Consider the following 26,428-nt stretch of genomic DNA (forward strand, 5'->3'; position numbering starts at 1 on the left):
ACAATCCCACTGAAGCTAAGGTGGATTATTTCCATAGAAATATCGTTGCAGAACGGCCAGCATCGAGTTGTGCTATCCTTTACTGCCTCAGGCTTCAGCATCTCTGATCTCTCTAGATACCTTAAGAAAGAAAGATGAATAATAATCACCCAGACCATTAACAAAGCAGCAGATTTCTTGTGAAATCTTAGTTTTGGGTTTTATGGATTGTCATCTTTCATCTAGTTCAGCAACCAAACAAGAAGAGCAGAACTTTCACTCACAAGTATGCCCTGCCCTAGATGCTGGATGTTAACAATAAAATGATGCTGTGCATGTAATATCATCGCGTTATTAGTGTTGGCTGTCAATGTCAGACTGCGAGTCACATTTGATGGCCCAGGTATGGAATGAAGTAGAATAGGGATAGACAGCCCTTCCCCCCCCCCCCCCCAATCAGTTGGGAAGAAGGCAATATGACAGTAGATTGGTTTGGGTTTGCCGTAGGATGGGAACTCGAATAGCAGGGCTAAGAAGGCCAGCCTTTCTCCCTGGGCCACTGTTTTTGGTTTCCAGACAAATAAGTTGCTAACTTGCTTTCCCCTGCACTGCAGCAACAGCACTGTAGACAGCTTGATAGTGGCAATTGACCAGAGATCAGGGAGCACAAAGGGCCAATTGGGTTCCAGCTATCCTATAAAGATACTGACTCTGGCCAGGCTTCTCCAAGCAACTTCTCAGTTTGAGCAAGTCTCAGCAATTTGTCATTATACCACAACCTGTGCTAACTGTGAAATGCCCATCTCTGCTCATTTGCTTTCCTCCTGACCACCAGTCCTGCCAATCGATGTGAAAAACTATTTCACTCTCTCTCCTCACTAACACGAGCCTTGACCTACCCCCCCCTTCCTGTTGAACTCAAACTCTGGAAAGGGGATGGATATGGTTCAACGGGGTGAATCTTTCACAGAGGAAACTATTTTTCTCTTCCTCTGTCCATGGCAATGTTAACTGCATTCACTGCAATCTCTAATGAACAGCAAGATGCAAGGAAGGAAGCGTAAACGACTTGGGCTTCCTCCTAAACCATTTTGTGATCTTATTTGAAACGGAGAGAGATTAACATTCCCCCAATGCAGGGGCAAAATGCACATGTTCCATCTTTGGAACTGTTGGGATACAAAGTGCAAAGGCAGTCATAATTCTTGGCTTTTTGGAATGCCAGAGCAGTTCTTGAAATTAGAATAAGGATCTGAGAGAGGGAGAAAGAAAGAAAGAGAGAAATAAAATGGAGAGTGATGGACAAGGTTTTTTTTTTTAAAAAAAAATTCATTAAATGTGAACAAAATCTGTTCTTGGGCTGAAAGTGCTACCACAAATAATAATTCAAAATAATGTATCCAGGCATTGAAGGTTGAAAGCTTTGGGAAAAATAAATCAAGCGCCCTCCAGCCTTTATGTATTAGATCTGAAGGAGATAATCCTCTTACTGCTCTGCTTGCTTCATTAGAAGAGATTTTTAAATATGAAATTTGAATCCTCCTTTAGCCACAGGAAAAGTGCTTTGCCTACCGCCAGCTATCAGTTAATTGAGGCAACGGGGATGAAAGGATAGTGGTTTAATGATTTTTTTTCTTTTGATAATGGCCACTATGGAGTTTGCAAGAGATTATACTTTTGGGGGGATTTTTTTAAAGGACTACCACATTTAATGTTTCTTGACATGTTCCAAGAAACAAAAACTAAGACTAGTGCATAAGAGACAATTCTTAAGAAGCTGTTCATAAAAATTGGCAGCATTACTACTGTCCTTCTCCCTGTCAGATTTTGGCAGAAGGTGTAATGAAAAAGCAACCTATCTTCAAGGTAGCAAGAAGTGTTGTACTGGCATATCTGTCATTTTATGATCACTGTATCTAATAGTAAACTGGCTGGTGCCGATGTGGACAATGAAAGTGGCCCAACAGCACCATCCACAGATAAGGGAGGGACTTTGCGAATTTTCCAAATGACTTTGCGAATTTTCCAAAAGGGGGGGGGGAACCTGGAAAAATGGCCTGATGAGGAATGAAAGTGATCTAGAAGAGATGGAGCGTGGAGAACAGCTGACCTGATTCACACATTACAAAGCCTACATGAGAGACATGTGGCTGTAGGGATGCCAGGTCTCCTCCCCTGGGCATCCTCTCCCTTGGACACTGAAGATTCAAAGGCTGGCAGGAGAAAAATAAGGGGGAAATGGCGAGTGTGCCAACATTGCAATAGCGTGTGACATCACTTCTGGAGAAAACCAGAAGTGATGTCATGACTGGGGGGGGTGACTCTCTAAAAAGGTAAAGGTCCCCTGTGCAAGCACTGGGTCATTCCTGACCCAAGGGGCGACATCACATCCCGACATTTTCTAGGCAGACTTTGTTTTGCGGGGTGGTTTGCCAGTGCCTTCCCCAGTCATCTTCCCTTTACCCCCAGCAAGCTGGGTTCTCATTTTACTGACCTCGGAAGGATGGAAGGCTGAGTCAACCTTGAGCCGGCTACCTGAAACCAACTTCCGTTGGGATCGAACTCAGGTCGTGAGCAGAGCTTTTAACTGCAGTACTGCAGCTTACCCCCAATGGCATGACATCACTTTTGGTTTCCCAGTGGAAGTAATGTTTACCACCAGACTGCCACTGGCACACCTGTCCCTGCTCCCCAAATCCACTCAGGGGTGCTAGGTGATGGCTTAGCATCATTATGTGGCTGTCACAAAGAATTTGGGTCAAACTGGCACACGATGTTTCATGGTGGGAACTCAGTTCCTATGTGTGCAAGGACCTGATTTGTATTGTGACCATGGTATGCAAACAAACAAACAAACAAAAAACGGGAGGGGGTTCAGCCTTCCTCCCACACCATTTTCCCCAAACTGAAATGGCCCAGGGGAACCATTATTTACATGCAAGTTTCCCCACAGGGCAAATACTGGCTCATCTATGCCATTTCAGGCCAGGAAAAACATCACAGAGAAATCTGATGCCCCTTGTCCTTGCACACCATGGTTGTGGTCCAAACTGGACACTGGCATGCTTGGGAATTGGGGACTCTTAGAACACATCTGTACAAAGTAACATATGAAATGGTCCTCAGTGAAAGGGGAAGCAGAGGGAAGGAAAATGGGCTGCTGGACCAGCCACGGAGAATTATAGAACACTTGAGGAGAGAGAATTTGGGGATGAGTGGGATTTGAGATTTCTAAATTGTTTTTGACAGCATTTTATATAGTATTCTTTTACACACACACACACACACACACACACACACACAGAGAGAGAGAGAGAGAGAGAGAGAGAGAGAGAGAGCACTTTACAATTATGGGCAGAAAAAAGAAACAAAAAAATCCACCTGCATGGCGTATTTTGCTTATTCTGAGTCTAGAAGATGATCCACCTGTAGAGTTGCTGTTTATGCATAATGGCATACTGTTTTTGAAAGTCTGGCCACAGTTGGCACCAAACAGGCTTGTAATTTGGCACTTAAATGGCTTGTAATTTGGCACTTAGTTGTGCAGTCCATTACACTTTACAGCTATTAACCTTTACCTGCACATACACTTTAGGAGCCATTAATATGGTGTTGCCATCAGTCAGCTGTGACTAGACAGCGCGCGCACGCGCGCACACACACAAATTGTTATTTTATTTATATAATTTATATCCTGTTTTCCTTCAGTCATGGAACTCAGGGCAGCTGACAGGATTTCCAGGAAGTGTCCTGTCCAGGTACTGACCAGACCCAGGCAGGTGCTTAGCTCCAGCAGGGCTTTTGTGTCATATGCTAAAATGGTCTCAATCGATGCAGTGCCTGTAGCCCCAGGTTCATTGTGGCAACGTGGGTTAATGTTAGTGGAAACCCTTGCCAGTCACCTTTGCCTTGCTGCAAGCCTGTGTGTGAAAGAAGGAAAAAGAACTGGAAGGGAGACGACATTATGTAAAATTTGTGAACTACAAGGACCTGGCATATGAAATAGCAGTTGATCCGCTAACCCTTTTAACCAAACTTTTATACCTGTCTTGAGTGGAAGAAGAATTGTGCTACTATTTGCTGTTGGAGTTCCCTGTTTTGCCCTTTCAGACTGGACCTAAGCTGTTGAAGAGATAGATCTATAAGCAGTTTAAGTTAGATTTTTGTATGAACATATCTGCGTTTTAAATTGTAATTCTTTTAACAAGACAACAAAATGTGTGTTTGAGGACGCTGAACTCTCATTGCCTAAGAAAATGAAAATAAGCAATCACTCTCTGTTCAGAATTCTGTTCAATCAATGTATGAAAAGAGAGCCAGGCAGATGAGTCCTAAGCCCCAGATGCTGATGCATCATTGATGACAGTGTGGGACTGGTGTAGCTAGTCAGTACCCTATGCTCTTCCAGAAGAGAAACAAAATGCCAAAAAAGATTAAAATCCAAGAATCTGAGAGTGTAGCAAGTGCAGTGAAGTCCATGGTGACATTGCCGATACCCACCAGTCATGAAACAGCATGTCAACTATGCCTCCATGCCATCCATATACAGAAACCAATGCCTGGGGATGCTGGTTGGCATACCTCCCTGAACTCACCCGGTTTGTTTGAAATTTTATTTAAAAATGTATTTCTTCAAATGGTTTTAAAATAATATGCAAGATTACTCTGGGGCAAATGAATTTCTTAAATTTAATTATGATTTGTTTGTGTTATTTTTAGATACTTTGGATGTTTGTACCAGTTCTATATGTCATTACAAACCATGGGTAATACAATAAACTGTGGAATGTATGGTGGAGGGAGAAACATAGGTGTGAATTCAACAAGTTTCTATATGTGTAGCGAAGGAATAAATTATTTGACTATGACAATGAGGAGAAAAACGGAGGAGGGAAACTGTCGATAAATATATTTTTGTTCTTCTTGGGGGGAATAATTTAATCCTGTGATGCATACTGGGTTGTAATAGGAGCTATGAGATATAGCTGTGTACATAGTTTTGCCAAGACGAAATGAGTGGAGATAATGGTCAAAAATGCATGGCTGTTTTGTCTTGTGATTCTCCCGTGAATGTAGTGAATCTCCATTGTCAGAACACATGGTTGTCTCCCACCTGCAGGTCCCACTGCCCTTGCAAAACTTCCCCTGGTTTTCCAATCCCAGTTTTGTCCCGATTTTAAACAAAGAATCACTGCAATTGCGAGTATGTTTCAGCACAATGGGTCAACTCTACTTCCTCCTGCCCTTTCGCTGCCTCCACCCACCTCCAGAACCCTTCTTTGCTGCTCCCTCAGCAGGCTTTCTCCTTGCCACTGCCTTCACCATCCCTTGAGCCCCCCTGGACCCGCTCCCAGTCCTGTTCTGGATTCATCAGCCTCCTCACCATGAACTCTGGTGCCATTGCCCAGGGCCTCTTCCTAAAAGGCACACATGTAAACTGCTGTGCACCAACAATGCAAACAAGGAGTTAGATCCAAACTAAATTGGCAATTTCCATCGATCCACACTTCCCGCTGCAGACCCCTTCATGTCATTCCTTAGGATCCCCTATCCCTCAGGAGCAGCATTTTGTGGAAATCCGTGGGCTGCAGTGGGGTGGGGGGAGGAGGAAGAAGGAAAGGTCCATTATGTCAATGGAAAATTTAGTCTCTATCTAAACCAAGAGCTTGAAGTCATACCAACTTAGACTCATTCATTCATATGATCACCATGCCAAGCTGCCATTACAGCAATTTGGAACACCATTTTCCAGGTGGACTAGTGTACTGATAGATGACTAACAGTTAACCTAATAGTTCATTAAAAAGCAATTCACTGGAAGTTGTCTTTTTCTAGCCTTATAAATATGGTTGAGGGGGACACAATAAAGTAAATCTCTCTATGTTATCCCTACACATTGTTCCAGCTATTTTTAGGAATCCCTTACAAGCTGAATTCTTTGAAACCTTAAAGTTCACTTTTCAGAAGCAAACAGAATACAGCAAATAAATTTAGCAAACTTTAAATGTGACCCTCTTTCAACAGGAAGATTTAACATTTGAAGGATGCATCACTGTAAAATCCAACATTTGTTTCTGCCATTCAAAAAAATTTAAAAGCTACTTGCTATATTTTAATATACAGTGCAGTTTGTTGGATTTTGTTTTAACAATCCAGCTTTCAAGGCAATTTCTATAACGGCATTATAGTGTAAAAAGAACAAGAAGTAAAGAAGCTCTGATGTGACAGCTATTTGGAGGAGTATGTCCATCTTGGCACATATACATAGGAGTTTGAAACCAACAGAACGGTTTTCACATATATTCTTTCAGATGTGGATGCTGGAATCCCAGATCCACTTTCCACAATCTTTAGCTTAACTTCTTAGTCATATGAACATATGAGGTTTCCTTATGCTGGATCATACCACCACTCCATCTACCCAATACAGTCCGGATCTGTAATTGTTCACTGAGGTTCCTTTCCTAGTTCTGCACCTAGGAAAGGTCTGAACTTGTTACCTTCTTCATGCAAAACAGGTACCATATTTGCAGTGCAATCCAAAACAGAGTCAATGGGATTGGAAAGGTGTGACTCTCTTTAGGAATGCATTGTTAGAAGAGCTATTGGTTAACCTGCTATGTTGGTTTGGATGGCTGGTTTAGTTGGAGATGTGAGACTGTAAGCAGCTATTGGGCCTACTGTGTTGATTTTATTGAGGTTGATTTAACTGATGATTTTAGATGCCGGTTTTTAATATATGAAGACAGCCTTGAGTCTGTTGCAGAGAAAGTGGCCTAGATTTTTCAAAATGCATAAAATATAGAAAGAGGCAAATCCCTGAGTTTTTAGCTTGATTTGTTTAAAAGTATAGTGGGCATAGCTGGTATTTTAGGAATCTGATGCAGAGATCACAAAGGCAGCAACCCTGAAGTGCCCTCTCTCTTTCCCAAAGGAAGCGGTGTAGCATGGCTCCTGGAAATGGAGAATCAGAACACAGCTGTCATTAATAACAGTAATGATATATTAATTGGTTTATGGAATCAATAGTTTTGAAGTATGTTTGCCTTATGCATGCTTGTGAAAGCCGAAATTTAGTTTAAGCTATATTTGTGTTAAACTGCATGTTCTTCCTGGCAGGAGAGAAACTGGAAAAGATCTTGCTAGTTAGTTGCAGCTGGATAACATCTCACTGAGTTTGTCTTCCTCTCTGCACATGTGCATATGGAGCCTGGGCATGTTCACGGGCACTAGCCCTTAGGCATGAGCCAAAGGGCTCTTGTTTTTCAGCTTTTAGCCTGAGGATCAGGTCTAGAGCTGGGGAGAAGATCACCAGCAGTGAGAGAAGATCTGCTTGACCGTTGGAAGCTTTCACTCCCTTTCTTGTTTGGTTTGTTTGTTCTTCCAGCATTCATGAGGCCAACTGGAGCAGTGATAGACTCTGGAATCATAAACATGGCCTTCACTGAGTTAGCAACAGAGTAGTGTAAATTTTAAGCAAATAGAGCTGAAGTGCAAAAAATACCATTTTTTTGTGCTGCTGCCATCCTCAGAAAGTTTTTTTTCCAGCTAGAAGCCAATTTTACCATCTTGTTTTACGAAAGTATTGTTTAATAGTCAAAAGAAAATGAAAGACTGAAATGACCAAATGAAAAATTGAGCAGTGGTCTGAATTACAACAAGGGTGACATTTTATGTGGCTATTGATTAGAAAGTATGTCCACTGACAATAGAAAACTAATCATGTTCCTGTGTGTGTGTGTGTGTTTAAATGCAAATGATAGCTGGTGAACTATCATGCCTAATTGGACATGGCAATATTACTTCTAATTGAATGTTACTGCATAATTAGCAACACCCCTTTAGGGATCAAGGACAGCAGGTTGAATGAAGATGTGGAGAAACAATGAGGTAAACAGATCAGGAAGAATGAAGCAGGAGGAAGAAGACACCTGTCATATACAAGACTAGGAACATTCTCATATATCATTAGTAACTGTGAAATTGAGAGTAGTGAATAGCTCAATATGATTTTATGTCAGCATGGGGTATTTTAAAACTCACTATAAGCAGATGAAGAAATTGCCAGTAGAGTCGATTACACTATTGAATGGAGGAACGAAAAGGGGTATTTAAATTATAGCGGACAAAAAGCAATCATTATTGTAGGATATATTTTAGTTACAGGGTAGTCATAATACATATACACTCTTGATGTATGTCTATATGATTATGGCCAGCTTTCCCAAGGGAGCCCACACTAAAGTAGCCCGGGGTAAGGAAGCTATATACCTGCCACCATCCCTGGCTTTTTGTCTAGTTGTCCCTGGCTTTTTGTGGTCCAAGACTTTACATCTGGCTAAAAGAAACCCTTAAAAAGCCCTATAGTTTAGGCAATGACCCATACACCGGTAATAAGGGATTTATGATGGAGTTATGAATTCCAAGGGATGTGGAATGGTATGGTATAGCCAGATCTCATCAGATATCAGAAGTTAAGCACAGTTGGTACTTGGATGGGAGACCACCAAGGAAGGCTCTACAGAGGAAGGCTATGGCAAACCACCTCTGCTTCTCACTTGCCTAGAAAGCTGGGGTTGCCAAAAGTTGGTTGCAAATCGATGGGACATTCATACATATATGAACTCTGAAAGTCTGGGGAAAAAAAGATTTTGGACTGTGATCTCAAAGGAGGGCTGAGTGATTAATTTGTTGAAAATTAAACAAGTCATAGGTCTGTCTAACCATCTTCCATCCTCTCAGAAAAGGAGCCCTGCTCCTAATTTTAAATGTGAAGCTATTCAGGGCCACATCACACATTACATGAAAATGGGTGTAACGAACACCATATGACCTTCTTTCCGTTTCAAACAGAAACAGTTTTGGGAAGCAGAGATGGAAAGTGGAAATATGGTAGATGGAAGGGAATCTTTAGCATTTATGCTGCTTCTGTGCTCCAATCCCCCTCCAGCTGCTTTCCTTCCTGCAGGGTTCTGGAACTTGTTGGCCCCAGGAACTAGGTGGGAAAGGGTTACGCATCCCCTGTCTTGCTACATTTTTGCTTCTCTTTCCTTTGTATCAAAGATGCTATTTTTTGAGGAGGGGAAAGGCATACAATATCAAGTTCCTCCCTTCCCAAGTGTGGAAGTAAGAGCTTGGAAGTACCTTCCTTAAATAAAATTGCTTCTTACTTATTTTATAAAACAGCATGCCATAGATATGAGTATAGTACCAAATTGGCACAATTAAATGATGTTTAGGGCTAAGGACAATAGTACCACTGCCAGCAGTGATGGAACTATGCACAAACTTCTCCTTATTTTGGTGATGTTGGCAGGTCTCAGGCAGAACCACCACCTTTTCTGAAGGAGCGTATGCAAGAAGAGTTGAACAAGCCCCAGCCAAATGAGAAAAAAATTGCTTCCTTTCAGGGGCTATAAGAGCCCAGAAGGAGGCCCTGTGGCGCAGAGTAGTAAGCTGCAGTACTGTAGTCAAAGTTCTGTTCACGACCTGCGTTTGATCCCAACAGAAGTTGGGTTTAGGTCTCCAGCTCAAGATTGACTTAAGGTTGGTAAAATGAGTACCCAGCTTGCTGGGGGTAAAGTGTACACGACTGGGGAAGGCAATGGCAAACCACCCCGTAAACACAGCGTGCCTAGTAAACACTGGGTTCTTTAAAAAAATATTTTATTAGATTTTTTAGAATACAGAAAAAGAAGAAAGGGAAAGACAAAATATTGAAACATAATTGGGTCCGTGTCTGGACCAAGCCTCCATTAACATCCTCAAAAAAGAAAAAGTATTTTAATTCTTTAACAATAATTAATTCAGTTAATCTTACTATGTCAATAACTTTCTTATAAAGTTAATCATCACTATCCAAAGTACATGACCTTTCTCTCACTATCACCGTGTTGTTGAACCTATGGCACGCGTGCCGCAGCTGGCACTTCGAGCCCTCTCTGTGGGCACACAAAGACCCGTGGTGTCTGCCTAGGGCTGTGCCGTGTTGCCGTGGTGCGGGCGCTGAGGGCGGTGCTCCTTCTCCCCAAGCCCATGCTCCCCAAGCCTGTGCTGGCGCCCTTCCTCTCCTTGCACCCAGGCAAGCCCCTCCCTCTGTCTCAGCTGAGCTGCAGGAGCAGCTCAGCTGTTTGTCGGGGTGCCCCGCCTATCTTCAGTTTGGACCGGGAGGCTGTGGCCGAGCACCTTGCCACGCCCCCCTCTCAGCTGAGCTGAGGGGCAGCTCTGCTGTTTGTCGGTGCCCTGCCAATCTTCAGTTTATACGGGGGAGGCTGTGGCCGAGCACCTTGCCACGCCCCAACTCGCAGCTCAGCTGTTCAGGGCCCCCGCCCGTCTTTAGTTTGTCTGGGGCCCCACCTATCTAAAAAAGTATTTAAAAAATTCTACAACATTTGCAGACAATCCTACAAGCCATCAGGAAATCTACAAGGAATTTTCTAGCATTGTAGCAGCTGCAAAGGTGAATTTTAGTAACAGATTTTTACAGTTCCATAAGATGGAGACAACCCTGTGTTTTCTTACTTCTCCAGATGAAGCCAAATTTGAAGAACTTGATCTTTCCTGCCTACACTGGTTAGATTTAGAAAATCTGGAAATGGAGCTAATTGAATTTCAAGAAAGCTCTATCTGGAAAAATAAATTCTATGACCTGTGTGAAACACTTGAGAAGATAGAAGGGATGACAAAGGACAACACAGTTAGTTCTGAAAATGAAATCCTTAAAGTATGGAATTCTCTGCCAAATAATTTTAAGTCAATGAAAGCACTTGGGATTACTTTGTTTGGATCATCTTATGCTTGTGAGCAGCTGTTTTCAGCTTTGAATTATATCAAATCTGACACCAGAAACAGGCTAACAGATGACCTGAGTGCTGCACGTGTTGCTCTCAAACTTACAAAGTATGAGCCAAGGGTAGACAAATTATCAGCATGCACACAACAGCAAAAATCACATTAATTGTTCAAAAAATTTGACGATGTCCTCAAAGATGTCACAAAAATGGTGAATTACATCATGGCTCATGCTCTGAATTGTCAACAGTTTCAAGCACTTCTTGAGGAGGTTCAGGCACAGTATAATTTTTTACTTATGTACAATAATGTCCGGTGGCTGAGCAGAGGACGAGTCCTGGAGAGATGCATGCCAAATGGAAACTTTTACCTTTCAATAAAAAGTTGTTTGTATCATTGAAAGCTCTGTTATTGTATTTTTCTTTTAATGCAAAATATGTGAATGTATGAGTTGTTTTTTCTAAACTAAAACCTCAGTATTCAGGTTAAATTGCTGTATTGGCACTTGGCGATAAATAAGTGGGTTTTGGGTTGCAGTTTGGGCACTCGGTCTCTAAAAGGTTCGCCATCACTGCATTATCATAATAGTTATACAGTAAAACTCACAGTTACCTAGAATGATATAATCTGAATCTACTATTGTTTCTAAAATGAAGCATATCTGTCATAGAAGAGTTGCCATCTCTGTCTGTAGTTGTCTATCATCTTTCTTTGAAGCAAGTTGGTTAACTTTGCCATAGACTCATTCATACATTTTTGTAATCCACTCTGATAACTCTGGTGTCTTTCTGTCTTTCCAGTACTTTGCAAACAAGATTCTGGCTGCAGTCATCGTGTATTGGTACAGTTCCTTATTTGCAGATTTAATCTGCGGTGGAGTCATTCCAAGCAGGAAAAATTTAGCTTCTGCATCAAAATTCACTTAAAACATCCCCTGTAGTTCAGTGTGTATCATCTTCCAATACTTCTGTGCTTTCTTGCATGTCCACCATTGGTGGAAATAGGTTCCTTTGGCTTCAGAACACTTCCAACAGTTTGCTTGGTTCAACTTATACATTTTTTGTAAGTCCTTTGGAGCAAGATGCCATCTGTAAAACATTTTATACCAGTTTTCTCTGATAACTTGTGAACTAGAAAACTTAATCTCTTCCTTCCACATTTCCCCCCACGATCGCATAGGAATCATCTCACCAAAATTTTGCATCCACTTGACCATGCAGATTTTCACCTGTTCAGGGTCTGTTTCTATAGTTAGTAACAACTTATAAATCTTTGAAAGAAGATGGTCTGATGATTTGGTAATCATTTGTTCAAACTCTGTTTACTTTCTCTCTTTTCCTTTTTGTATATAATCCATTCTTAATGCATGTATGACTTGTTGATAGGCAAACCATGAAATCTTTATTTTTTAATCTGTCAACTCTTGGAGTGATTTAATTTCCCCATCTTTCTTAAGGAGGTCTTTGTAAGTTAAGAACTCATTGTTAGATCTACCTGCAAAGTCCATATATGCCTCTGTCGGTGACATCAACCCAGGCAGGGATGGACTGAGATTCCTCTTTAATGTGTTCCACACTTTTAACATTTGGAATGTCAAATTCTCCTGATTCTTATTCCTTGGGATTCACAACGGTTTGTCAGACCAAAGCCTGTAATGGAACCCCTGATCCAAACAAGCTTTCTCAAGTCTGATCTTACGGTCTTCAGGTCTTAAAATCCACTCTGTCATTGCCACTAGAGTAGCTGCCTGGTGGTATAGCTTCAATTTTGGCACCGCCAACCCTCCTCTACTTTTATCATCTTGTAATACAGAAAATCTTATTCTTGGTTACTTGCCATTCCACACAAATTTTTGATAACATGTTGCCACTTTGCGATTGTCTTGAGGGTTATTCCAGTTGGTAGCGTCAAAAAAAGAAAATTGAGTCTCGGTAGCACATTCATTTTAATCGTTGCCATATGTCCCAACCAAGATATCCAAAGTCTATTCTATCTTTGAAGGTCCTCTTCTATTTTAGCCCATAGTTCTTTATCATTCAGGTCAAATGGAGTATCTGTGCCTGTAGAAATTTTTATTCCTAAATATTTTATGAATTTCTTTGGAATTGTGAATTGCAGCATATCTTGAATCTTGACTTTGTCTTCCGTGGAGATAGTAAAAGTAATCAGATATGTCTTTTGTTTATTCAGTTTATACCCTGAGTAGTAACTGAAGGTTTCAATTTGGTGCATAATCTCCTTTATTGAGGTCTTCTGGTTTTGACAAATTAACACCACATCATCTGCGTAGCTTCAACTTTTGTATTCATGTTCCTCATACTTTATTCCTTGAATTTTTGGATCAGCTCTGATTTTATTAGCCAACACTTCAATTGCTAAATTAAACAGTAATGGAGATAATGGGCAGCCTTGCCTTGTTCCTTTTTCTAGCTTCAGCTGAGTTGTCAACATCCCATTGATGAGCAATCTCGCTTTCTGCGTAAATATATGGCTTTTACAGCAGTCAAGAACTGTTCTCAGATGTTTTTAAATATGCTACAACAGCAGCAAGAGTGGTACTGGCAAGGACCTGGAAGCAAGTGTTCATACCAGACATAGAGGAATGGAAGGATAAGCTGCTTGAATACGCAAATATGGCCAGAATGACTTTTATGATGAATCCTACTGATAACGAATCTACGGAGCAGTTTAACGAGAAATGGCGACCATTTTATACTTATATGCTTACAGGCTAACTGACAACTATACTATTAACCTTTAGACTATATAAATCATTAGAACATACGAATAGACAAATGCAACTATATTGATTCATTGAAATTGTCTGATAATTGTAAATGCATAATGTTTTTGATTTTATGATACTAAAACTTTGCTTGTATAAACTATACTAGACAGATTCCCTTACCCTTTCCCTTTTTTTCCCTTCTGTATTTTATAACTGGAAAAATAAAAACTTTATTTAAAAAAGAAAGAAAAAAAAGAACTGTTCTTCACAATCTGATTGTCTCAATATATTGATAAGAAAGTTCCAGGAAACATTATCAAAGGCTTTCTCTGCATCGAGAAATAACATAGCTGCTTTCCACTTATTGAACTTGATGCAATTGATAGCAGCCAACACCACCCTAACATTGTCCTTCAACTGACTCTTTGGTATAAACCCAGTTTAATCTGGGTGTACTATCTTTGAAATTTCTTTAGCCTTTCCGTTAAGATTTGTGTTAGTATTTTGTAGTCCACATCCAGTAAGGAAATCAGTCTATATGCCCGCGGGGAATATTCATCTCGCTCATCTTTTGGGATTAATGAAATATGGGCCTCTTTCCATGATTCGGGTATTTTGCCTTCTTGAAGTAAGTCATTAAATACTTTTTGCAATTGGGGTGTTAAAACCTGTTCCATCACTTTATAATAACTAGCTGTAAGTCAGCCTGGTCCTGGAGCTTTATCCAATTTTAACTTCCCAATAGCGTCAATAATCTCTTGAATCGTGATCTTCTGATTTAATAATTTATGGTCCTCAGATGAGAAGCCCCTCAAGTTGGCTGATTGAAGATACAGGTCTAGGTTTGATTGGTCTGTGTCAGTATTCTGGTATAACTATGTGAAAGAAGTTGAGAAAACTTCTTTATTTGTTGGTTGACCATCTTTCCAAACTGCCAAAATCCTTCTTTTCTCTGATTCCTTCTTTAACATGTTGGCCAATAATTTTCCTGGTTTGTTGGCTTGTTCAAAATCTTTGTGTCTAACAAATCTTAGTTTTTTCTGCATTTGTTCTACTTCATGTCCATCAATTTTATGTTTCAAGTCACGTATTTTTACCAAGTCTTGTTTATTTCCAGATTTCTTAGGTTCTTCCTCTAATTGTTGTAACTGTAAGGGTAGGTTTTCCATTTTTCTTTCTTTCTTCAACTTTGATGCAATTGCAATCAGTCTCCCTCTCATATATGCTTTGCTTGCATCCCAAACAATCTTTACATCTACATCTGCAGTTAGATTTCTGTCAAAAAAAATCTTTGACCTTTTCTTGACATTGTTTTGATATATCTTGTCTGAGTAATAAATTATCGTTCATATACCATCTTCTAAGACCTTTTCTTTCCCCTCGAAACTTCAGTAGCAGTGGGTTATGATCTGCGAAGGTTGCTGGTAGAATGGACGCCTCTTCCAAGTTGTTAAGTAGGGTATTAGAAATCAATCCTAGGTCAACTCTAGAATACGAGTTATGTATGTTAGAGAAAAAGGTGTAGTCTCTCTCTTTTGGGTGCTCTCTCTCGTGTCTAGGTGTTCGTGGATCAACCTGCACTAATCCCAAGACTGGTTCTCTGAGTTCTTTCTTTTGTTGTCGCCTTTTCCTCAAGAGTTCTTCTGATTTGGCTTCTTCTTCAGGAGTTTCTTGATCTCTGCTCATTCCTCCTTTACAGTATTGTAAGCTAATTCTGCCGCAAGTTGATCAGCTTCTTCTCTGTACCGAACTATCCTTCTCCCGTCTGGTAATTAAATATCCAAAGGGTATGGTGCAACCCAGCGGAATCTAATATTTCTTTTGTGTAGGACTGCTCTTAATTCATCAAATTGTTTTCTTTTCTGGATTACTGCTGGTGGTAGATCTGAAAAGACCAGAATTTCTTTCCCTTCGTGCTTTAGAAGCTTCTCCCTTTGAAGATGGAGAATCTCTTGCCTTTTGATGTGTAAATCTGACTAGGATATCTCTAGGTGTTTGAAATCTTCCGGAATATGCCGAATTTATCGTAAATATTTTCTCTATTTGTAGAAATTCTTCTTGCAGTTTGTAGGTTCTTGTAATAGTTGTTGCAATTCAGTTTCAAGGTTCATTAGGCCGATTTTTTCTCCAAATCCCCTAAATTTCAAATTGTTCTCGCTGTTGACTATGTCTTGAGGGTCAAAACGGTCTTCTGCTTGACTATGCTTATCCTCATGCAGGCTCAAAGTGATGGTTTGTTGTACTAATCCCTCTTCAATCTTCTGCTGTCTGGATTGAAGTGCTTTTATGTCCTTGGAGTTATCATCTATTTTTTTCTCAGTCCTAGATAATGTCTCTTGTAGAGAGTCCTGTAATTTTTTATTGCTCTCTTGCAGGCTCTGTTGTAGGGTTTCTGGTAGACTTATTTTGTTTTCTTCCTGTTTCTTTGCATTCTCCTCACTTAATCTTATTAAGTTCCTGAGATCTTCCACTTGGGTATCTTCTTCATCAGAGTTTTTCCCTTTCCCTTTTTTATTTTTAGGCATACCTGCTTGGTGCAGAAACTGCTGTAGATTTGCACCAAAGGATTCTATGGTACTCCTTGTAACAGTCGCCTCCTCTTCTTCTGTTGTTTCTAGTGTCACTTGTGTTTTAGACAGATGCTGCTTCTTTGTCTGCTTCGTATGCTTTTTCATATTAGTTCACTTATTGAAAGCAAGATAATCAATTTTTACTAGTCCATAATTCATTAAATCACCCCTTACATCAATTCAAAAACCCTTCAGTTATCAATTAATTAATTTCTGAAATTAATCTTAGTTCAGCTTCCCAACTTGTGTATAATTTAATATGATTAGTGAGTTAATTTTATTTATTAATAATTGTTAGCATGGTTGTTCCTGAAATTAATTTGTTAAAATTTATTAGATTCCAATTAGTTCCTCAGCCTATAGTTAGTAGGGAAAGCAAATACTTTTAGCAGGGCTCAATGTATTAATAGCTGTGGACGACAATTAATTGCAGGGAGCTATTGTTTTTTTCAGTCACTAGATGTCGCTGTAGTCAGCTTTGTTAAAGTCTCTTCTGTCCTCCTGATTATATGGTCCACTTCCTTGAAGAAGCCAGATTTGGAGGTAACCTCAATGAGCACAATGCCAAACTCCATGGACAGGAGGTCTGTGTTTCTCTTTTTGGCCCCTTTCTTACAAGTTGTCTCTAGTAGGGCTGTTGAATTTAAAAAAATTCGGTATAGTTCGGATTCGGCTGAATTCGGCCCATTTAGATTCGGCATATGCCGAAGTCCAAACTCCCCCACTTCGGGTACGTGCAATTCGGCAGGAATTCAAAGTTCGGGGAAAAAATTCGGCCGAATAAATCCATTAAAAACACAACCGCACCTTTCCGTAGCTCTGGGGGCATTTTTGGGGGTAGAGGTCCCAAACTTTCAGAAGAGCTTCAAAGGACGTTTCTTGAAAGACCCCCCAAGTTTTGTAAAGATTGGGTCGGGGGGGCTGAGATATGGGCCCCGAAAGGGGTTCCCCACCCTTAATGTGCATCTCTGAGCAGAGCTTGCCGCCCATGCACAAAGCTCCCAGCCCCAACAAACAGCTGAGAAGTTTTTTATGAATAAGGGAAAACCTGAAGACACACAACTGAAACCCCCCCCTCAAACCAGGGAGAGAGAGACTCGAGGGGGAACACACACCCCAGGCAGAACTGGCAAAAGCCCCCTTTGGCTTCCCCCCCACCCACAGAAACTGCTCCCTCCCCACACACACACAGACTCTGCTTCCCCGCCCCCCCCCCACACACAGGAGAAAAATTATAGATTAAAGCCCCCAAAGGGGTCTTACTGTGGCTGTCTTCTGTTCCAGCAGGAGGGGTTGGGGAGGACTGGGTAATCCAAGACATTTCCATTTAGGCACGGGACGTTTTGTTTTGGAGGAGATGCATACAGGATCCCATTCATCCCAATAGGGAAAAGGGGAAAGGGGAAAGCCCATATCTCGGGACCCCCTGACCCAATGTTTACAAAACTTGGGTGGTCTCTTAAGAAAGCTTGTCTGAAGCTCTGCTCAAAGTTTGGGATCTGCACCCCCAAAAGTGCGCCCCCTGCAGCCACGGAAAGAGAAAAGGGGGGAGCCGATATTTCTGCCCCCACTGAACCCATCTTTACAAAGCTTGGGTGGTATCTTAAGAAGGATTGTCTGAAGCTATGCTGAAAGTTTGGGGGCTGTATCCCCAAAAAAGCGCCCCCTGCAGCCACGGAAATGGAAAAGGGGGGGAGGTAAAAGGGGTGGAGCCCATAACTCGAGACCCCCTGACCCAATGATTACAAAGCTTGGGGGGTATCTTAAGAAGGCTCATCTGAAGCTCCACTGAAAGTTTGGGGTCTGTACCCCCAAAAATGTGCCCCCTGCATCCATGGAAAGAAAAAAGGGGGGAGCCCATATCTCGGGACTCCCTGACCCAATGTTTACAAAACTTGGGTGGTCTCTTAAGAAGGCTTGTCTGAATCTCTGCTGAAAGTTTGGGGTCTGTACTCCAAAAAATACGCCCCCTGCAGCCACAGAAAGGAGTGAATGTGCACAAGCACCCCCCCACACACACATGAGGATTTCCCTCTCTCTCTCTCTCCCCCTGGCTGGGCCGCACATCAGCTGATTCCTCCAGTACTCAATCCTAAATGATTGGCCAGAAGAAGACCCAGCTTGGCCACCGATTGGCCGGGGGAGGAGAATGCTGCTTACTGACGGTTATGCTGCTTACTGACGGCCTGAATTTGCCGGATTTATTTGTGAACTCCCAAACTCGCTGAATTCGGCCCCCCCGGTTGCCCGCCATTTTTGAGTTCGGTTCTTCCCGAACTAAAAACAACCAAATCAGGGGAAATTCAGCTGTTTTTCAGTTCGGGCCGAACCGAATCAACAGCCCTAGTCTCTAGTCCCCAACGCCCCAAATGGCTTTCTTAGTTAAGTGTAGAAACACTAGTCAACTTGAGTCCCCCTCCTCCGTTTCGCCGCTGTTCACCCCATTGTGGTAAAACCGAAACCAACCTCAAATCCAAGCTTACAGCCACAGCTCCCTCCCTCCCATTTGGGTCAGTTGTATCGACACCCAATCCAGAAAGAGCCCTTAAATCAGAGGCCTTGTTGCAGAACGGTTTCACTTAGCTTTCGGTTTCATCCCAGTTGTCAATCCGCTGTCGTCGCCATCACCCTCTTGGTTTCCGATGTCTCTGTTGCTTGCTTTCGAGTTCCAATCGGCTATGTGGGGCTTTTATTGATTGTGCAGCTCGGTCCAGACATGTCCCAACAGTCAGTCATCAGCTGTGCTTGCCAATGTTCCAGGGAAAAGGTACAGGAGAAAGAAAGAGCGGTGGAGGTGGGGAAGATGGCAGGCATGGGTCGGCTCAGGAGAAGCCCAACACAGTATCGGCTTTGTTTGAACCCACAAAAGCATGCAGGGCCCCAGAATTTGTGGACCTAAGAGAGGGGGGAATCCGAACGTCGGTTCTTCTCTCCTGGGGAGTCTAAGAAGCTAAATTCTCCTCCAGCCAATGTGTGCTGAGAGCAGCTCAGCTGAGGCTTTGCTGCTCTTCGGCCATGTCCACCGGAAGTTGTAAACACTGGCATGTGATGTCACCCCATGGGTCAGTAATGACCCAGTGTTTGCACAGGGAACTACCTTTACCTATAAGAGCCCAGCAGAGGTGCTGCCACTAATGAGGGAGGAAGGCTCCCACAAAATAGCAGTAAAAATACACTGCATGCTTTAAAAAACCAAGGTTCCTTGCACATATTAATAATGATCATTGGCTATCATTGAATGAATCTATGGAACATTTTGAACGAGGAACTGTACCTGTAACAGGCCATAAAGTCACAATTAAATATTCTGAAAGCTTTGGTTCTTATGGGTTATCCGGGCTGTGTAACCGTGGTCTTGGTATTTTCTTTCCTGACGTTTCGCCAGCAGCTGTGGCAGGCATCTTCAGAGGAGTAACACTGAAGGACAGTGTCTCTCAGTGTCAAGTGTGTAGGAAGAGTAATATATAGTCAGAAAGGGGTTGGGTTGAGCTGAATCATTGTCCTGCAAAAAGTATCAAAGGTAATGTGCTAATCATTGTCCTGTAAGTATCAAGATAATGTGCTAATGAGGGTGTGGTATGTTAATATGGAACCATTGTATCCTGAAGTGATCTGTTAATGTGTGAAATCCAAAGCTAATCCGCATGGCTATTGTTGACTGTAGTCTTTGTTAGTCTGGAGGTTTTCAGGACAGGAAGCCAAGCCTCCAGACTAACAAAGACTACAGTCAGCAAAAAATCCCTTTTTTGCCTTATTAAATTCTGCAGTGATATGTTATCGTTGCTGCATTTTGCAGACATTTTCATATGCCTGTCAATGGAGCATTAAAAATCATTAAAAAAAAAACAACCCTTGGTGCTATAGAGGTTCTGACAGCACATTCTTGGTTGCCTTTATTTTTTCTCTTTCACATCCAATTCGCCATCAATGTGAAGTTGGCCAATCAAATCTAAAATGTAGGGCTGACCTTAACCATTTTTTCTGAAGCCCAGGGAACAATATGGTGTTGGATGCAAGGCTCTAAGGTATTCCAAGCAAGGCATCGTCAATGACCACCCTCAACCTGGAAAAGGCAGGAAGTGCAGATGAATATTTTCTTATGATGCCTCTCACCTTCTTAGGTACTATATACAAAGTGAGAATGGCAGTAATATTGGGGTGGAGGCTATTTGCTGATTTGGCGCCTTAGGAAGTACTTAACTTTAGCATTGTCTGGAGCTAGCATTGCAACAGTTATTATATTTATTCCATACCCCAACAGCTGCTTCCTCTGTATGAGCATACACTCAACTACATTCTTCTACAGCACATTTTTAAAGTTTGCAGCATAAGATTTACCTGCCACATGCACAATGCAATATATTTACCTGTTTCCACACGGGCTGTGCCTCCAAATCTGGGAGGTATGCTGAATATTTTGGAATAAGTTTAGTGGACATTTTGGGGAAAGGAGAACTCTTTTTCCAACTGCAAGTTACAAAGGTATATACTTGGTGATGGCAATAAAAAGTGAAGACAGTATAGTGACTGAACCTTGTACATATCTGCCAAAAGCAACTCCTTCTAGACATGGTTCTGTCTTTGAATACTGTTTGAGCTTTAACTGGTGTTAAATGCCGATTTGTAAACTACTGTGAACATATCCAGCCTGTGCTGAAAGAGTTCCTCTGGCTACTAGTTCAATTTTATGAAAGGTCTAAATGGCCTGGGACTGGGTTACTGTGTTACCTGCCTCCATGAACTGCCTGTGGCTTGTCATCTGGTGTTCACCATTAGCATTGTACCCTCACTGGATCCTCATAGTGGTAGGTATACATCTCTCTTTTTCTTCTATATCAGTGTACTCTCTCCTCCCTGGTCTCCCGATAGAACTAGTTCAGACACTAAAAACTTAGAATTACTTTTTCATCCACCCTGCCTTGTTGCTGTGTATAGTTCCCGTGTGTGTGTGTGTGTGTGTGTTAAGTGCCGTCAAGTCGCTTCCGACTCATGGCGACCCTATGAATGAAAGTCCTCCAAAATGTCCTATCTTTGACAGCCTTGCTCAGATCTTGCAAATTGAAGGCTGTGGCTTCCTTTATTGAGTCAATAGTTCCCCTGTAGATAAATTCAATTTCTGATCCCACTCCAATTTGGACTCTCTATACATTCCTATAGCCCTTCCAACTTTGTGGTGGTGTTTTGTCACCTAATTACAGATCCTTAGTACTTCTGTATTGGCCACTTCTTAGAACTGATGTTTATTTGGCTCACTCAGCCAGGATTAAAGTCTATGACAGCTGCTTCCTAGGCAAGAAATGGAGAGGTGGGTATTTTTCCTCATGTGAGCTCTATGAATGCTGATGTGGGGTCTCCAAGTCAAAAGAGGGCCATATTCACACAGACATGCATCTAGGATACATGTTTCCCAGAGCACACAATTGCAACTTAAAAGACTCCTTGCTCATAAACAAACCTGTCCAACAATTAAGGTAAGTCTATAGAAGATCCTGCTTTGATAAAGTAGCAAGCTATTACTAGGGTCAAGACCTTTTCTGTGGTAGTACCTCAATCTCTGGAACTTCCTCCCTAGAGCTGTTTGCCTGGCTCCTAGCCTATTTAGTTTTAGGTGCCAGGTGAAAACCTTTCTGTTCACTCGAGGCTTTTTGCTGAGTTCTCTTCCACATGCATCACCTTTTAAAATGCTTGTCCGTTTTTTCATATGTAATATGCAATTTTAATGATGCTATTTTTTAATGGATTTTACATGGTTTTCATCGATTGGAAGCTGTCTCAGGAGCAATCAGGCTGTGAGTTTTGTGGTATATTTTTAAAGAAAAATATTAGATTGACAGAAATTGGCCTTACTCTTTGTCCAGTCCTACTAGCTACAGTTTGGCTGCTTGCTGATGTCCAAGATGTAAGCTGGTCCAAAGACAATTGCTTCAGTTTAACTGATGGATGCAAGTAACAGTGCTAATGATGAATCTGAACAAGATTGCCTTATTGCATCACCATGATAAAAGAAAGTGTGTTACCATGCTTCAGCACCATCAAATTTCAGAAGGTTGCAGGACTTTTTACCTGCCTGTCCTGCCTCAATGTCTGCTTTAAAAAAACAATACTTGCATATGTATCATCGACAGTTTTCATGTTCCCCGACCCACAGAAGTATTTTTGATAGAGGAAACCCCTAACTTGAAGCAGATATATTATAGTAATTATCCAGCAAGTTTTTCAGAAAGGCATTTTTTGTAAAATGCAAATGTCAGCCTCATTAACATTCATTATTAACAGTCATAAGGAAGAAAAAAATCTTTAAGAGAATGCTAATTTTTGTTCATATTTGTGCAGATGCATACAAATGCTTTATTGGCACTGACCTTTCTCATACTCTCAATTTGATTGCAATAGTCTACTGGAACAGATGTAGGATGGGTTAGAGCATTTGAGTTATGTGCAGTTAAATCTTGTAATAGAAAGGATTAGACTTCGGTCAGTGAATAGAAGTAGCTGAAGCCATATGCAGGGGCAACAAGTTAGTTGTATAAAGCCTCTAGAAGAACCAGGCCCGCGAACGCACTAGCAACTTACCTTGCAATTTAAACGTGTCCAGTACTCAAGCATCCAACACAACTTAAAATTTCTGTTCCCACCGTGACACCTTCCTCCGCTGTATTAGATAAAATCCGTATGTTTTCCCCTCGCGACAGCATTTACGTGCCTGCTCGAAGGAGCATTGTGATTGGCTGAGGTGGTAGCCTGCTGCTCATGCCCACTCGGTGCTTGAAACAAGGACGGCGATTGGTCCAGCGTGGGAAGTGAGGCAGGGGGAGTGGGGGGAACAAGGATGGCGATTGGTCCAGCATGGGCAGTTAGGCGGGGGAAGTGGATGATGGGCTGGCAGCAGGAGGTGGATTGAAGACAGATTTCATGTTCGCACTTCAGGCTTCGGGTGAGGAAAATGTTTAATTTCTATTAATTTGCTGTATAAGCGAATGCTCTTAACACGGAGAAATTGTGCTCTGGAGACGTCTCCGGAATCCTTCGGAAGAGATGAAGTGCGAATATGCAAGGAAACCCCGTAGAAATCGGAGCTGCAAACACGAAGTGCGGACAGGGCCAAGCACTGTCTCAACAAGGCTTTCCATATTGAAGGGTGGAAGTTTTAGAAAAGACATTTATCAGGGACAGTCAAATTCCTGAAACAATGGGGGAGGCAGGGGGAGAATCTCTCCATATGGTAATATTTCTCTAGTCCACTACTATGACTGTTAGCATTAAACTTCTTATTAGGTACAATCCAAACTTTTTATTGGACAGATTTTGTTGCATTAAGTTTTGATATTTAATTTTCATTTTAAGTAGGTACCAGTTGTGTAAATGGTCTAATTATAAGGCAGCCTCCCAAAAAAACCATTTACATACCACAAAAAGCTATATGGAAATAATGCAATGAATCACAAAACAACTAAATAAACTGCATTATAGTGACTACTTGTTTTGCAGGAAAAGTCAGAAGATTCAATTCCAAGAAATCCAAACCAAATAAATTCATATCATAAACATCAGATGAGAATGATGCACTGCACTTCCAAAGAATCTTAGGTATGAGTCTGTAGATTAGACCAAAGAGTGCTATGTTCTTGGGAAGCATACAAACAGCTCTGAATTTAATCATTATGTAATCAGCTCTGCCCCACTGCTTGTTCCCCATATCTGGAACAAGCAGCCTCTCCCCAGATATGTAATGAAAGCATATGAGGCTGTGTGATATGAAGCAAGGTGTGGCGAACAAAGAGTTAATCTTTGAGAGAAGCTCATAGAAAGGGAGTGGGTGGAGCTAAGGAACTCTCTCTCTTTGTTCTGAAGAAAGGAATTGGATTCCAATATTGGTAACCTGTGTGATCAGCAGCTGTGTATGACTCTGAGAACCTGAGGGTTCAGTTTTGCCTAAGCTGGTGTAAAACAAATCCTGTGGAGTGACAGGAGGAGATTGGGAAGAAAAGGACCCTTTCTCAGGTCACTAAGAGGGAATAGGCTCTGGGAAAGAGATATTTCAAATACAGGGTGTTGTTTAGGGATTACTGCCACAGAGGTGGGGTATATCTTTAGTGAGAACTGGAAGAGAGATTTGAAGAGAAATCTCCATACTTCTGTGTTTCTCTGGGGAAGAGAGAGTGTATGGTCTCCACCTTCCCTGATAGATAGGCAGCAGAGTCTGAACAGAAACATCCATAAGAAGTTCAGAGAACTGAACTGAAGTTGTGAACTGAAACTAAGAAGTGTAATTTTGTACTTTCTAAGCCATGTAAGATCTATGCCTTCTCTGAAGTGAAACTTATAAAATTAGCTCTAGTTTTATTTGGAGCAGTGGAGTCTGAGCTGGAGAACCGGGTTTGATTCCCCACTCCTCCACATGAGTGGCAGAGGCTAATCTGATGAATTGGGTTTGATTCCCCCCTCTGACATGTGAAGCCAGCTGGGTGACCTTGGGCTAGTCACAGCTTAGAACTCTCTCAGCCCCACCTACCTCACAGGGTGTCTGTTGTGGGGAGGGGAAGGGAAGGTGATTGTAAGCCGGTTTGATTCTTCCTTAAGTGGTAGAGAAAGTTGGCATATAAAAACCTACTCTTCTTCTTCTTTATGGTCTTCCTAACTATAGTTCCCCCTCTAAAGCCATCCCTTGTACAATGTTTAATAAATCTTTTTTCTTGTTTGATAACTTGAAATAAGCCTCTGGTGTCTCATTTCTTCTGAGGTAAAATAAGTAAAGGGGACTAAGAAGGAGAAAATTAAAATGAAATAAACATTCTGGCAAACAAACAAGCAGTCTCTCTTTCCCTCAGCACAGGAGGGGGAAAGGGATTGTGATACACGGGTTTGGTATATTCAGTGCAGTAATGTCTATACTGTCATGAACTCCCCATTCTTTAACAAAAGAAATTCAAATGGAGACTCCAGCAAGAAATTGCTGAATTAGAATATTTCAATATGCTTGACCATATGAACCAGGAGTTAAACAGAATTGGCATCCTTCATGTTTGTACAAGAGCTGTCAAGTTGCTTCTGACTTATGGAGACCATGTGAATTAATGGCCTCCAAAATGTCCTATCATTAACAGCCTTGCTCAGATCATGCAAACTGAGGTCTGTGGCTTCCGTGATTGCGTTAATCCATCTCACGTTATGTCTTTCTCTTTCCTGCTGTCTTCAACTTTTCCTAGCATTAATTGTCTTTTCCAGTGAGATTTGTTGTCTCATAATATGACCAAAGTACGCTAGCCTCAGTTTTGTCATTTTAGCTTCAAGGGACAGTTCAGGCTTGATTTGATCTAGAACCCACTGATTTGTCTTTTTGGTAGTCCATGGTATCCGTAAAACATTATCCAAGCACAACATGTCAAAGGAATCAACTTTTATCTTGTTAGGTTTCTTCATTGTCCAGCTTTCACACCCATAAATGGTATGGGCATCTTTCTTAGTCACTATAAATGTTAAATTGCTTAACATAATTAGTTTAGTGTATCACCGATTTCAGGTGTAATGGAATGGTCACTTGTATATTTTTGAGTTTTGTATAGCAATGTCACCAACAATGTCTCTTGCATCTCTCATGGGTTTTTCACTACCCTCTCCACAGTGTATATATTTCTGAGTACCTATTTCATGTATCTGGCAAATTAGACTGTAGCCCATGGAGGCTTAAGCTGCAATAAATTTGTTATTCTTTGAAGATGCCACAACATTTTTTTGGTAGACAATGGCTCCCTAAAGTCCCAGATCAATATTCCATACTCCTGCTGCATGAGTGCTGAACCGCATGCTACATGTAGCATCAGGATGTTTTAAAGCATTTTTTATTTCATACAGTACACTTGCTGGGACTATGGTTTCAAGGGGAAGCAGTTTACTTAATTGCCATATTCAGAAGCTATCTAATCCTTTCTCCCTGGGCTGTCTTCCTGCTGAATATTCCCTCCCTCTAACTGCTTTTGGCCCCGCATGGAAACATTTAGAGGTACATATACACTAGTGAAAGTAAATGCAACTTGGGTGTAGTGATTTTCAATAGAAAAATGGCTCAAGGAGAAGAGAAATTTTTAAAAACAGGAGATGGCTAGGACAATATGCGTCCTAAGTATGTGCTTGGTTTCTGAGCTTTGGCCACTCTCTAAAAAACGTCTAGCACTTTCCACAGCCTAACTTTGGATTTTAAAGGCACTTGCATTTATAGGAATCATGACTTTTCATCTTTTTATTAAAATAGTTTAGTTAATTCCCAAGGTCAGGAAAGTATGTGTATGGTGCCAAATACTCACCATTGACTCTGAGTATATTTTTATGAATGGCTTCACTGTGTAGCTCGCCTTTTGATGTT

Source organism: Euleptes europaea, chromosome 2, assembly GCF_029931775.1.
Source record: "Euleptes europaea isolate rEulEur1 chromosome 2, rEulEur1.hap1, whole genome shotgun sequence".
Classification (NCBI taxonomy): domain Eukaryota; kingdom Metazoa; phylum Chordata; class Lepidosauria; order Squamata; family Sphaerodactylidae; genus Euleptes; species Euleptes europaea.